Raw genomic sequence first — 13,638 nt, 5'->3', positions numbered from 1 at the left:
TTGATCCTTTTTCCCTCCGGGGTGGTGAGCAAAATTGACTTACTTGCGCAATCGATGTTTCCTCCATACATCGATAGCCAATCCATTCCTAGTATCACATCCAATCCTTGTGACTCCAAAATTATCAGGTCTGAGGGAAAAACATGGCTTCCAATGGTCAATGGCATCTGAAAACATCCTTGGCTTGCCATATGCTCCACTCCTGGCGAACTTACTAACATGGGTGTCCTAAGTACCTTAGTGGGCAGTTTAAACTTATCCACGAATCCCCTTGATATGTATGAATGTGATGCACCAGTATAAAAAAGAATGATTGCAGTAAAAGACTTAACCAAAAACTTACCAATAACTGCATCAGGCTGCTCCTCAACCTCCTCCACGTTCACATGGTTCACTTGTCCCCTGTCGAAAGGTTTGGGCTTCTTCCCAGCGCTTCCATTGCCATTCTCATTCTTCGCTTCAGGGCACTCAGTGGCGTAGTGTCCAGTCTTCCTGCACTTGAAACAAGTAATGTGACTTAGGTCCTTCTTGGCGGGTGTGGCTGGGTTAGAGCGGTTCTGATTACTACCTGCTCCATTCCCGTTTCCATTCTTGGGGCCACCGTGGTTGTGAGAACTCCCTCCATTGTGAGTGTGACCTCCATGGTTATGGACAAGTCCTCCCGAGTCCGGGGTTAAACGAGGCTTCTGCTGAGCTCCTGAGTTGTACCTTCCTTGCTCATACTTCCTTTTGCGGCTCCCAATTTGCTGCTGCTTCCCTTCAATCATAAGAGCCTTGTCTACCAACGCCTGGTAGTTTGTTAAATGTTGCCACCATCAACTGCATGCTCATCTCATCATTCAGCCCTTCCATGAACTTCTCCTGCTTTGCGGCATCTGTGGCCACATCATCAGGGGCATAACGAGATAGCTTACTAAATTCATCCACGTACTGACCCACAGTACGGTTCCCTTGGCGTAAGTTGCGAAACCCACGCTTCTTCATGCTCATAGCTCCAGTTGAGACGTGGGCTGTGAGGAAAGCTTGCTGAAACTGATCCCAAGTAACATTGGCTATGGGAAAGGTGGCTGTGTAATTCTCCCACCATGAGGCTGCTGGTCCATCCAACTGATGTGCGGCAAAACGCACCTTCTCTGCATTTATGCAACCTGCGGTGGTCAACTCCCTTCCAATCCTGCGTAGCCAGTCATCCGCAACTATTGGCTCGGTGCTACTGAAAAACACCGGCGGCTACAACCTCAGAAAACGGGCTAAGTTGTCAACTGGAGGAGGGTTGTTGTTGTTGCCTTGGTTCTGGACTAACAACTGCATCAAGGCATTCTGCTGCTGGATCAACTGAGTGAGCTCTGGTGGGAAGGCAAATCCGGTGTCACGTCTCGAAGGCATCTAATGGGTTTAGAGGGAAGAGATTAGAAATAGAAGGGAGGTCTAGTGAGAAAACACTACCCATATGCACATGAGACAAACATAATCATATCACTCAATCAATCAAGCAAGGGCATACAAACGGTCTAGAACTATCGTTAAAAGTGCTCGGACTACTACTATATACATGGGGGAATACTACTAATCATTTGGTGGTCATCTAGAAATTTTGATCGGTGGAAGACTCCATGATGTCTGCTCCAGCTTCGTCTTCAAAGTCATCATCGCTGTCGTCAGGGTCGGAGTCGGTGTCGTCGATGATGATGTAGTTCTCCGGGCAAGTGGAATCGTCGTCTTCTCCTCCTGGCGCGGGGTCTCCCATGAATACTCCGATCTTCTTTATCAGGTTGTCGTTCTTCTCCAATAGTGTTGTGATTTCTTGTTCATATCCATCGCGTGTAGACTTGAGTTCCTCTTCAAGCTCGGTGATCCTTATCTTCGCCTTCTTCAAATCTATCATGTCTGCACACATCTGATTTTCCTGATGTCGAATGTGCTGGTTTAACTCCTGGATGAAAGCTGCAATGGACATGTCCTTCCTGGTGCTGACTATCTCCCATTGCTCATCTCAGCGCCCACATATCTGGTAGATGGTGTCCTTGAGGTCCTTGTGGTAGACTTCGTCGATGCGTCCCATGGCGATGTGAGCTGCCATGCTCTTTCCTAGACTCCAGGTTGGGGCATCAAAGGAAAACTCTATGGGCTCTGTGACTGGTAAGAACGTCCTTCCTGGAACTTGAACTCGAATCATCCAGCGCTCCTTTTCTGGTAATGTGGCGTTGTAGGTCCCGGTGAAGCTTGGTATTCCAATGTTCAGGTATCTAGTGACTTCCTTCAAGTGTCGTCCAAAGGGTGTGTCTTCATCCAGTTGTGCAAACTTGTTCCTCGAGTCCGCCATCCTAAAGAGTAGAAAATGGAGAGGAGTCAGAAATGAGTAGAGAAGAGTGACCTATGGCTTTCTTAGTGGTCGTGTCCTACACTCAACATGTGCTCTGATACCATCTTGTAGCGACCCGACCTCAAACGGTCAAGTCTCTATGCTTCAGTGTCATCCCTGGATCGGTAATGTTGACACACACAGTACTCGAAGGATTTATAACAGAGTAGCAATCACACACTTATTACATCGAATGTCTCCAAAGAGAACTTATTACAATAAATATGGCTTAAGGCCATCTAACACGATAACAGCGGAAGGCTTGGAAAATAAAGTGAGTCCATCAACTCCAACGGCATAGCTGAGCTGCACGGCATCGACCTAGCGAACCTTACTCCTCGTCTGAAAAGTTTGCAACGTGATATGTTGCAGCCTGAAAATGGGTCAGCACATGGAATATGCTGGCAAAATAACACAGTAGAGCAATGAACAGAAATAGGTTATCACTATATGCATATATGGCTGGTGGAGGCTCTATGGTTATAGGGTTTTTGCGAAAAGCCAATTTTTCCCTACAACAAAGGAATAAATTTTATTTAACTATCATGGTGGTTGAAACATCATTGAGAAGGTTCCTCCAACTCAATCCCAATTAAAAGTAATTATCAACCCAACAAATTAATTAAGAGTGATGAGATACAATAGGAAAATCCAAGTACTAGATACTCAAGATGTCCATAACCGGGGACACGGCTAACCATGATTAGATTGTACACTTTGCAGAGGTTTGCGCACTTTTCCCCACAAGACTCGATCTCCTCCGTTGGATTTCTCGCACTACATGGTGTTTGAGAAATGGATGATCGAGACACAGTCTTTCAGAAACACTAACTCTTTACTCTGGGTGGACAGTTACACCTACTTTCCCCTACATCTGCTAGCCCACCACTGAAAGAGGTCATGCTACATACTCAACTATGCCAGAGCCCATAATGGCTTGTGGCTGCACACGGAAGTTTCTAGCATGAATAGTCTTAAGATCCCTTTGAGCCTGGGTGGCGGACCGTAGGATGATCACACGGGTACTCCGGGATATCCTAGGACAACACTGGATTCTCCAGGTGCCCAAACAAGCAATCCACCCAGATGTGCATTAAAGTTTCCACCTTAAGTTGAACCATTAATTAGCATCTCACATCTGTCATGGATACACTCAAACCCAATCCACGTCTACGAGCATAGCATGGCAATATAAGCATAACGTAGAAATAACTCCCAAGGTTTGATAACAAAACAGGGCAATAGGTTCTACCTCATCAACTACTTCCCAAACCCACAAGTTAATCACATCCTAATCATGCAGTGTTTGCGGATTGGAACTAATGCATAAAAACTGGGTATGAAAAGAGTATGATCAATGTGTTACTTGCCTTGCTGACGATCCGCAAAACTTAGGGACTCATAGTAGCACGCTTCGCACTCCGGGAATTCTATCGCAAAAAAAATAGCATACATAAGCAATCAATCACAGATGCACGGGTAAAACTCAAATACGAAGAATTAACCAGAAAGTTCAACTTAAGAACTCCGGTTTGCAAAAAGAATCAAATCAAACGGAGAAACGAAACACAAACTGCGAAAGAAACAAGATCCGATTACTAATCTGGACTAAAGTCAAATTTTACAGTACCAAAATCTTGTTCAAGTTGGTTAGACAGAAAGAGGGCTTTGAGACGAAGATAGGTGCTTGAATCGCCTGATTCCGATAAACGAGCGAAAAAAAAAACTAAAACGTATAATCGCGAAAAACCCGAGAAAAAGAAAAACGAACGAACAGGCTAACGAACGAACGTTCGTTGTCTGTGACTAACGAGCGAAAACCGTTCGTTAAAACGAACGTACGGACGAACGTCCGCTAAATAAACTAAACCGAGAAAACCAACGAACCGGTCTAAAAAAACGTAACTAGGGTTTTTTTTAAAAAAACAACGATTTTTCCTAAACCGAAAAATACCGTACGGCGAGATTTGCGAACTCCGGCGCGGCTCCGGCGGCTTCCGGCGAGCGGGCAACGGCGGGGTGTGGCGCGGGGCAGCGGAGGGCGGCGCGACAGCGTGCGGCAGCGGCGCGAGGCGGCGGGGATGGCAGCTGGCGGCGGCGACTTGGGGCTCCAAGGGGGCCCCGGGTCCGGCTTTTAAAGGGGGGAGGCGGCTTGCGGGAGGGGCGAAGCCATGGCGGCGGCGGCGGCTCGGACTCCCTCGAGGAGTCCGGCTCGGAGACGGCGGCGGCGCGGGGCTGGCTGGGCCAACTGGGCCGCGGCCCAGTTCGGTCCGGCGGGCTTTCTCTTTTTTTTAAACATATTCCGCCGAAAAAAATCCTAGAAAAATAAATAAAAATCTAAAAATACCAAAGCAAATTTTCACCGTCTAAATAAAATATTTAGAACAAGGTGAACATTTTCTTGGCCTAAAATGCAATTTTTGAAAAATGCATATATTTTGGCTATGCAAATAAAATAGCAATAAAATCCGAATAAAATCAAATGTTTTACTTTAATATTTTTCCTCCTATATTTCAATTATTTTGGAGATGTCATATTATCTCCTCTCTTATATTTTTATATGAAATATTTTCGGAGAGAAAAATAATAAAACAAATGATCCTTGTTTCGATATTTGATAAAATTCAAATATGAAAACCGTGAAATCCCCAACTCTCTCCGAGGGTCCTTGAGTTGCTTAGAATTTCGAGGATCGCGAAACAAAATGCAAATAAAATATGATATGCATACCTACGTATAACATTCCAAATTGAAAATTTGGAATGTTACAGGATCCCGCTACCACGGGAGGGTAGGACAAAAGATGTCATGCAAGTTCTTTCCATAAGCACGTATGACTATTTACTGAATACATGCCTAAATTATAATTATGAACTGGGGCTAGTTTTTTATCGCCCTAGGTTATGACTGTTATATGATGAATATCATCCAACGAATCCACTGATCCAATGCATACGAATTTCATACATATTGCTCTTGCTACGTTACTATTGCTGCTACCACTATTATCAAAACTATCATACTACTTTGCTACTAATCACTTTGCTGCAGATATTTAATCTCCAGGTGTGGTTGAATTGACAACTCAGCTGCTAATACTTGCAAATATTCTTTGGCTCCCCTTGTGTCGAATCTATAAATTTGGGTTGAATACTCTACCCTCGAAAACTGTTGCGATCCCCTATACTTGTGGGTTATCAGGGTCCATGAGCCCCTTTGTGGTTAGGCATGGGGGAGATCACGTTGCAAAAAGAGCGGAGGCTATGAGGCAGGAGGACGACGATGACACTGGTGATTTTTACCCAGGTTCGGGCCACTGGGAAGCGTAAAACCCTACTCCTGCTTTTGGTGGATTGGATCGCGGAATCACAACAACACGCAGCGCTCAAGCCCGGCAAGGTGGCCTCGCGGGAGTAGCTACGCGCATACCAGTGTGAGAGGGTCGAAATCCCTCTCTAGGTTGCCTTGGACCTCCTTTTATAGCTTAAGGGGTAACCACAGTGGCAAAACAGACATTATTTGCGACTAGATAGCTCACAGTGCTATCATACCTAACTCTGGCACTTAGGACAAAATGCCATAAATGCTACCTTAGGTGGTGAGCGGGGGTGCATCCCCGGCAAACTTATGTCGCCGCTTAGCCACCTTTTGCTTATCATCTTGACACGCACTTGGACGGGTGTCAAATGGACGTGATTTGTCTTCCAGCAAGTCCCCACGTGCTTAGTGAGATCCACTCAGCTGCCTGGGGGCTCGACACCGCATCGACAAGTGACTGGCGCCGCGATGCGGTGGAGCGGTGGTAGCTGGCTTGTGCCTGCCGGGGGCAGGGCTTGCCGGGCCTTCTTGGAGAGGTGCGCCTTGCGGTCTCCGGTCGCCCCGGAGGCGCGACTGGCGCAGTTTGGATTTGCTCTGGCTTGTGGTATCGACCTTGTCGGCCTCGCCTGGCCGGCAAGGGACACTCCTCTTGGAATCTTGACTTGTATGTTTGGCTTGGTCTTCTTGATATGCTCCTCGATCTCAAGAGCGGGTTCTCTCGCACGACCTTATATTGTGCCTTGGATTCACCTGATGGGTTCGACTATGTTGAGGTAGCCATTCCCCCGGCAGGCCTTGACCATCAGGGTGAAGGCTTCCTGTCCGTGCACGGGCCAGGGGAAGTAAACACCCCTGTTTGTGTACCCCGACACAGCTGGTCTCAACTCTACCTACCACGCGCAGGGGGCTCTTCAACATACGAGCATCCTCGCAAACCAGCAACTACACGTACTCGTGCATATGAACGAGGCCTCCAACTATCGCACGCGATGCAAAACGGGGTCTCTGCTCACGCATATGACTTCGCGCACGACTGCCAAGTACGCAACATCACTAGCGAGACTCGCATGGATAGACCGGTTAGGTTCCGTAATGCAAAGTCTCTAACTCGATCAATCAACATTGTGCACGTATTGGGGACTCCTACACTACCGTGCATGATTGCAACGGGGGTCTATACTCGTGCATACGACTTCTCCAACTGTCGCGTACCACTGCCAAGTACGCATATGCTATAGCGAGAGTCTCACACCGATCGATCGATCGATCAGGTTCTCTGTAATGCAAAGTCTCGCACATGCAACAGGGGTTTCCACTACCGCGCACGCACATGTGCATCGATCGACCGATCCAGGGCCTCTGTGCACGCGCATAACCATCAATTGATCGGGGGCCTCCAATTACAGCGAGAGCGCACGAATCGATCAATCAGAGGTTTAATAATGCGAATGTCCGATAATAGCGCAAACCATCCTGCATCTTGCTCGGGACAGATCACCCACAGTATACCGTGCGAGGCGGAACTCACCCAGGAAATTATCGGAAAAAAAAATATCATTCTCACTTCTACCATGATTTTTTACGTCATGGAAGGCCCAAAGAGTATCATCCAGATGCATCGTCGGCTCGTCCACGACGAAAATTTCATTTTATGTCATAATCATTTGTCGTAGAAGTATCTGGCTAACACATTCATAACAATATATGTTTTTGTAAGTATTTTTGTCACAAAAGTGCCACTTCCATTTTCCATCATAATTATTTGTCACAAAAGTTGGTTTGAGATTGAGCGTGCTAACCGCATGTGGGGTTTATGGAGCCCACTTGGTACCCAAAACTGCAGACATTTCCAAGGTCACAAAGCTAGTTTTCATTTGCTTCTTTTATACGAGCAATTGGGGAGGGGGGGGGGGGGGGGGGGGGGGGGGTGTCCCTAGCTCACCTTATAACGGAGCCGATCAAGGGGTTGACCTTGGACTTGGGCAACAACCAACTTAGAACCTCACGTGTCCGATTGGGACCGATTGGGAGCTTCGACTGGACTTCTGATTTGGGTGTCGACTCAGTCGGGTGACTTCCTGGACTTGAGTGTACCTAGGGTAGTGTTGTAGTCGATTTGCCCAACAGTTTGGCCATATGGCATGCTTCGCTGGCCTATATGAGAGGGTTGTGCATATGGGTATATTGGCGCACACCTACAGGGATAAATCTATTTGAACAGTCGTGTCCGTGGTTATGGAAAACATGGATCTTGTTGATTTGATCATTGAAACAACTTTAACTTTAATAATCAGAATTTGCCAACCATGTAGGTGACTTGTGGGTTTTCCCTGGTGGAAGATGCACGCCAAAATCAATGCTCATTGAAGTGCACGCAAATTTTCATCACAAAATCACATTGGTGGAAGTCATGGCAAAAAAGCCAAAATCAAAGCTTCAAAATGCGTTTGAAAGTAACATTTTCAAAGCATTGATCTTACCTTTTTTTACCACGCATGGCAGCGAAGTGATTTCGCGATGAATTTTTGCATACACTCCAAAAATTCCTTAAAGTTTGCCATAAAAAATCAGTGTTTTTTTTTAATTTCCTGTTTATCCAGGAGCATTTGAGTTTGACATTAGAAACTCCACGTCCCCTTTCCTACCTTTTCTTCTAAAATGTAATAGCATGTGGTGTATTAGCATGTGCCAGCCTAGAGTCTATAAAGAGGGTAGTATAGTGCAGAGTACACGGGTGCATATACAGTACATAGTGGAAAACTGTGGAATCTACAGGCCCAAGTTCAGGAGAGGCTGCTTGGACATGTCCTTGTTACGGAGGCACACTTGCTTTCGTGAGACAGGTCGGACTAGGTCTCGTCTCTACCACTGTTAGCTAGTAGTGCTGGTCTGCTCAACTACAGCAGTGACGGGCGTGAGGTCGAGTTCCTTCCGATTGAACCAGTGGAACATTTGCCGCAGCCCACAGCATAGGCGCAGGCCTCCTATACTGTCCAGTAATCTAGCTTTTCCCCGTATACAGTTGTACCTCGTACAAAGTACCGTCCTTCATTGTAAATGCGACGAGCGGCAATACGACGGGTGGTACGTAAGATGCATGCATGCATGCTTGTTCCTATTCTCTTGTACTGCGCTCTACAAAAAGTTTACGTACTGTGAGATGGGAAATAACCAGCAGGAGCATATTGTGGCAGTAAACGTCCGTAGATTGAACTAACACGTAAAGTAATTGTAAAACTCTTACCTAAGAAATGCATCGCTCCATGCAATGATGCAAAAAGGTCGATTACGTACGTAGCCGTGCTAGCGGCCGTAGGGTGTAGGTGTACCGTGCACGTACGTACGAATTGAAGTGGTCACAGGTGGTAATTTGATGTCCCTCGCAAAAAAAAAAAGGTGGTAATTTGATGTGCTTTGCAGTCGTCAGGACGAACGTACGTAGGAGGTCGATCGATTGCCTGTGAACCGGGTGATGGTAAACGCCCGGTACGGACTTACCCGATCTATATGCGTGCCGCGTGGGTATATATGTGCCATGCACCATGCAGGACCTAGCTTTCTGTCTATCGTTCTCGAAGCAAAGGGACTGAGCAGGCACAAATATTGGTGTGGCCGTCCGTCTGGTTGAACAAAAAGTGGTTTTTGGCCACGCATGTTTCTCCATATAGGTAAACGACCACGGTGCGCCTTCGAGATTGCTATCTCAACTGTGTACATTACGCTGGCCACTTTGGTCACAACCGCAAGAACCAAACACGTGGGTAGAGCCTCGAACAAGCATGCGCAGGTTCTGAAATCCGAAAGAAATGGGTTGAGCTACTTGTAAAACATCGCTAGCGAGCCATGCACGATCAAGTGAACTTTGGGTAAATCTGGGCCGTTGGATTGTGCATGCGGAGCAAACAGGGTCGTCGATTCTTTGGCCCTACTACGATCGATCGGTACGAGTAGTCGCGCCAAGTAGCTGGCAGTAGGCCGGCTGCGCCGCGCGTGCCGAGCAAGCACGGAGACCGGTCGGTCGCGTTCGCACAGCCAGGGTCCCGGCCTGCAATATTCTACTCCGCGGCGCGGCTCGCCTCGATGCGGCTCGGCTCGGTAGCTCAGCCGAGCCGCGCGCGCCTGCCGGATGCGAGACGGGCACGGGATGACGGGTCGTCCTAGCGTGGCCGCGTGGACGCTGTCCGGTTGGCTTCGTAGCCCCCGATAAAGCCGCTGCCGGCGCTGCCGCCGGCGCAGGGGGAAGCGTCTCTCCCTCACTCACTCTTTCTCCGCACTGCCCGCTGCTGCTGCTGCTCTGTTAAACAATTTTCTGGAGGCAAAAGCTGGCACTTTGCTCACACACACTCCCGTCGCACCAAAGTGTGTTTTCCAGAGCACGTCGCTAGTAGGAGTAGTTTTTTTACTGCTAGATAGATAGATAGATTGGCATCATCCTGCATCTGTGGTGCGTAGACGCCCGCCCGTCCGTATGATCCTGCCAGCATCACTGAGCTGTGGCGTACTACTCGTTTGCAGCGGCAGCGGGTGCGTTATGCGCATTGATCGCGATCCGCAGTCCGCACGCTAGCTCCTGGCATGGCCTCGTGGTCCACGGGCTACGGGGCGAATGGTCAACCGATGCCCGAAAACAGAAATGGATCGCCTGCACTGGAATGGGTAAGCAAAGATACGGTGATGTCGAGCGCACGGTACACTACAACCACTACGTACGCTCGCCTTCTTCCGCTGCTTGCTAAGACATTTTCACGGTCGAGCCATCGAGGTGCTCGGTTCACCTGGGTCCTTGCCACCGTTCTTTACCATAGCAGCACGGTGGCATTTGGAGCGTAGATTGTTTGTGTTTGGCTCTTTGATCGGTCACGTGAAAGTGCACCTGTTGTACTCTTGCAACGCATGCATCCCACTCCTACTCCTACTTGATGTGTACTCCCTCCGTCCTTTAAAAAGTGTACTTTCAATTTTGGTGGGGGTCAAACTATCTCAAAGTTTGACCAAGTTTGTGCAAAACAAATCAATGTTTGTGAAACCAAATAGGTATATAATGAAAATATATTTTATTATGAATCTAATGCTATTAATTTGATGGTATAAATGTTGATGTATTATTTAAAAAATACGGTTAAATATAAAAATGTCTGACTTTTTAATAAAGTTGGAAGTACACTTTTTAAAGAACGGAGGGAGTAGAGAAGAACGGAGATACCACGACCCGCTAGACGCCTAACCAAGCTAGACGGTATCATGCATGCAGAGGTCTGCAGCACGTACGCTCGCCCCGTCCTTTCGACGGGAAACCGCCATCAAGTTGCGCCCCGTGACATGCACTTGTCAACTTGTCACGTACTCCTTATGTGCCGTGTATACACTTGACGGTGTGCGTCGTCCTCTTCGCATCATGTACGTACACCAGGGCAGCGTCAAGATTCTGAGGCGGCCAAAGAAACCTTGGACACGTCGCCCACATGCCTGCAAAGCCAAAATTAGCCTGTGGTATACTATCATGACGGGGTCCCCCTCGAGTCTCCCTCCTCATGTTGCATTATGCATGCATGCATCATGCGCGAGTATATAGTACTAATTATGCTATGTAGCTAGCGTTAATCAAGTGTGAGCCACTTGCTTAAGTAGTGCTTATACTAGTACTACTACCTGAGTACCTGAGCTAGGTAGGTAGATACTCACAATCTCTGGAACGTGCGTGCTAATTGTATTACTACTCTCTGCAGATATTCCCGTCCACAGGCGCAGATCGGAACCCAGATGTACGCACCAAAGGAGGAAAAACAAAAGAAGAAAGTGTATGTATATGTATAAAAGAAAAGAAAAGGCTGTCTACTGTCTCGGCGCACACCTGACAATACGTCCGTCCGTCTTTCGTGGTGTGTGCGTGAATGATGTAACTGACCGATGTGAGATCGGAGGAGGGCCAGAGGGGAATATAAATAAAGCTGAGCGCTCGCCACTACGGTTGGCTGGCAACCTACGTACGCACGCCAAATTAATCGAGTATAGCCACACTACGCGGGAGGCGTCAGTAGAAAAGAAACGAGATAATCTGATGCAACAACAAAAGGACCGCGATCTCTGCATGCGGTGCAGCGCGCGCGGTGGCGTGCCGTGTGCGGTGCCTGCCGGCCGGGTGGGTCGTCAGAAAACCGGCACGGGTCAACTCGTGCTGCCGGGAGACGCAGGACCCGGATCATTTTGCTAGATCCGCTTTGATCCTGGTGTCCGGCGAGGTAACCACCACGTGAGGTCAACTCAGGCTTAGTTTAGCGTTAACTGCATGCTCCTTTCAACCGGCCTAGGCTAGGAGTGGCTAGCTGGTTGTATATACGTAGGCTCATGTGGCGCGCGCGCGCGCAGGCCGAAATATTAATGTTCCGCTAGCTAGCTCCATCTCGGGTGGAACCGGACCGCGATGTGTGCGTACATGTGAGCCAGCACGTATAGCTGCGTCCATGCATGTGGTACGTATTAATTGGATGTGGTTGCATGCAGTTAGGTTAATCTGCCTTGATGCTGATGCGTATTGTTGCATGGCGTGCATGACACACCCGCCCAGCCCGCGTACGTGTCGGCGGGTGGGGCGGGTGCGGTGTCGATCATTACAAGTAGTGGTAAGAACGGAAACTAAGAGTAGAAACGCATTATAGCTCGGTGCTAAATGGAGATCGAAACAGTGGAACAGGGATGGTACTCCTTGCTTAACCGTGTACCCTCCCGCTGTGTTTGGTTGAGGCTGAGATCCACCATTTATGCTGACAAGATTCGGCACTACTCCTACTACATGTTCGCTTGTTTTATCCCCCCGTACGTTTCTTATGGCGCTACTAAGATGCAGAGACATGCAAAGAAATGGTCGTACGTACGTACTTTGTCGCTTGCCACGCTCAAGCAGTTACTTTCCACGGTGTGCGTTTGGTCATGGCCACGTTGCACTGTGGCGTACGTCATACTTCCTTTAGCTATACGTGGTACTCTGACAGTTTTGTTCCGCTCTTCGGCCGTGTTGCAGCGGACGATTTCTGAACCACCGTGCCCCGCATTCGACGTTGGCTTTTCAAGAGCGCGTCTTCTCCTCGACCCTGCGCAAATCTCAGCACAAAACATCGGACAGTTTGAGGACATCAACTTATAGACATACAAAATATCGCAGGCACATAATTTTAGCAAAATTTTGTACCATATTAGTCATTGTTTCAGTTTTTTTTATAGACCTACTATGTCTAAGACGCCAGGATTACGTGAACCGGGCGAAACCTTTACCTTGTGCCGCTAGCTGAAGACGACTGTTTCTACCGGTGACCTGTTCCTCTTCACGTCCACCGCATGGATGATGATGGTGTGTTTTCAGATTATTGTGTCAGGACTTGGCCTGGAGCGGTGCGCAGAACACATGCAGCCAACTGAAGCATATCCACAGTTCGGCGGACAGGACAAGAACTAGACGAGAAAATAGTAAAAATCCTCAACTACGACAACGCTTGGGTCCAACAACTACCAAGCCATGCATGTGCCAACAAAACAAGAACTGTTAAGTCCTCGAGCACATATGTGTTAATTAGGGACAGTTCAAAGGCATCATCCTCTTGTCACGAGTTAGCCGGCTAAGTGCTACCATAATGTGATATACTAGCATCGGCGCTTGGTAGGCTTTCAGCTAGGATTTTGTGTATATTTTGGGGCTGGTTTGCCCAGTGGCCATGTGGCCAAGGAGGATATATATCTCCACAATCCACGCATCCCAAAACCAATCATGGTACATTGCCACTACAAGTGCACACATATATAGCTAATACAGCGTCTGTCGTCACCCACTTGCCATGTTCGAAACGGTGCGCTAGCAAGCTCAGCTCCTGTCAAGATCCTTTTGGTTAATGGCCCTAGCCTTTGGCATAATCGGCTCTTGGAAGTCCCGGTCCATGCCATTGCGTTGAACAAATCAAAGGTTGGC

Source organism: Triticum aestivum, chromosome 2D (genome assembly GCF_018294505.1).
Source record: "Triticum aestivum cultivar Chinese Spring chromosome 2D, IWGSC CS RefSeq v2.1, whole genome shotgun sequence".
Classification (NCBI taxonomy): Eukaryota; Viridiplantae; Streptophyta; class Magnoliopsida; order Poales; family Poaceae; genus Triticum; species Triticum aestivum.
The sequence above is the reverse complement of the archived record's forward strand: the minus strand, read 5'-3'. Positions refer to the sequence as shown.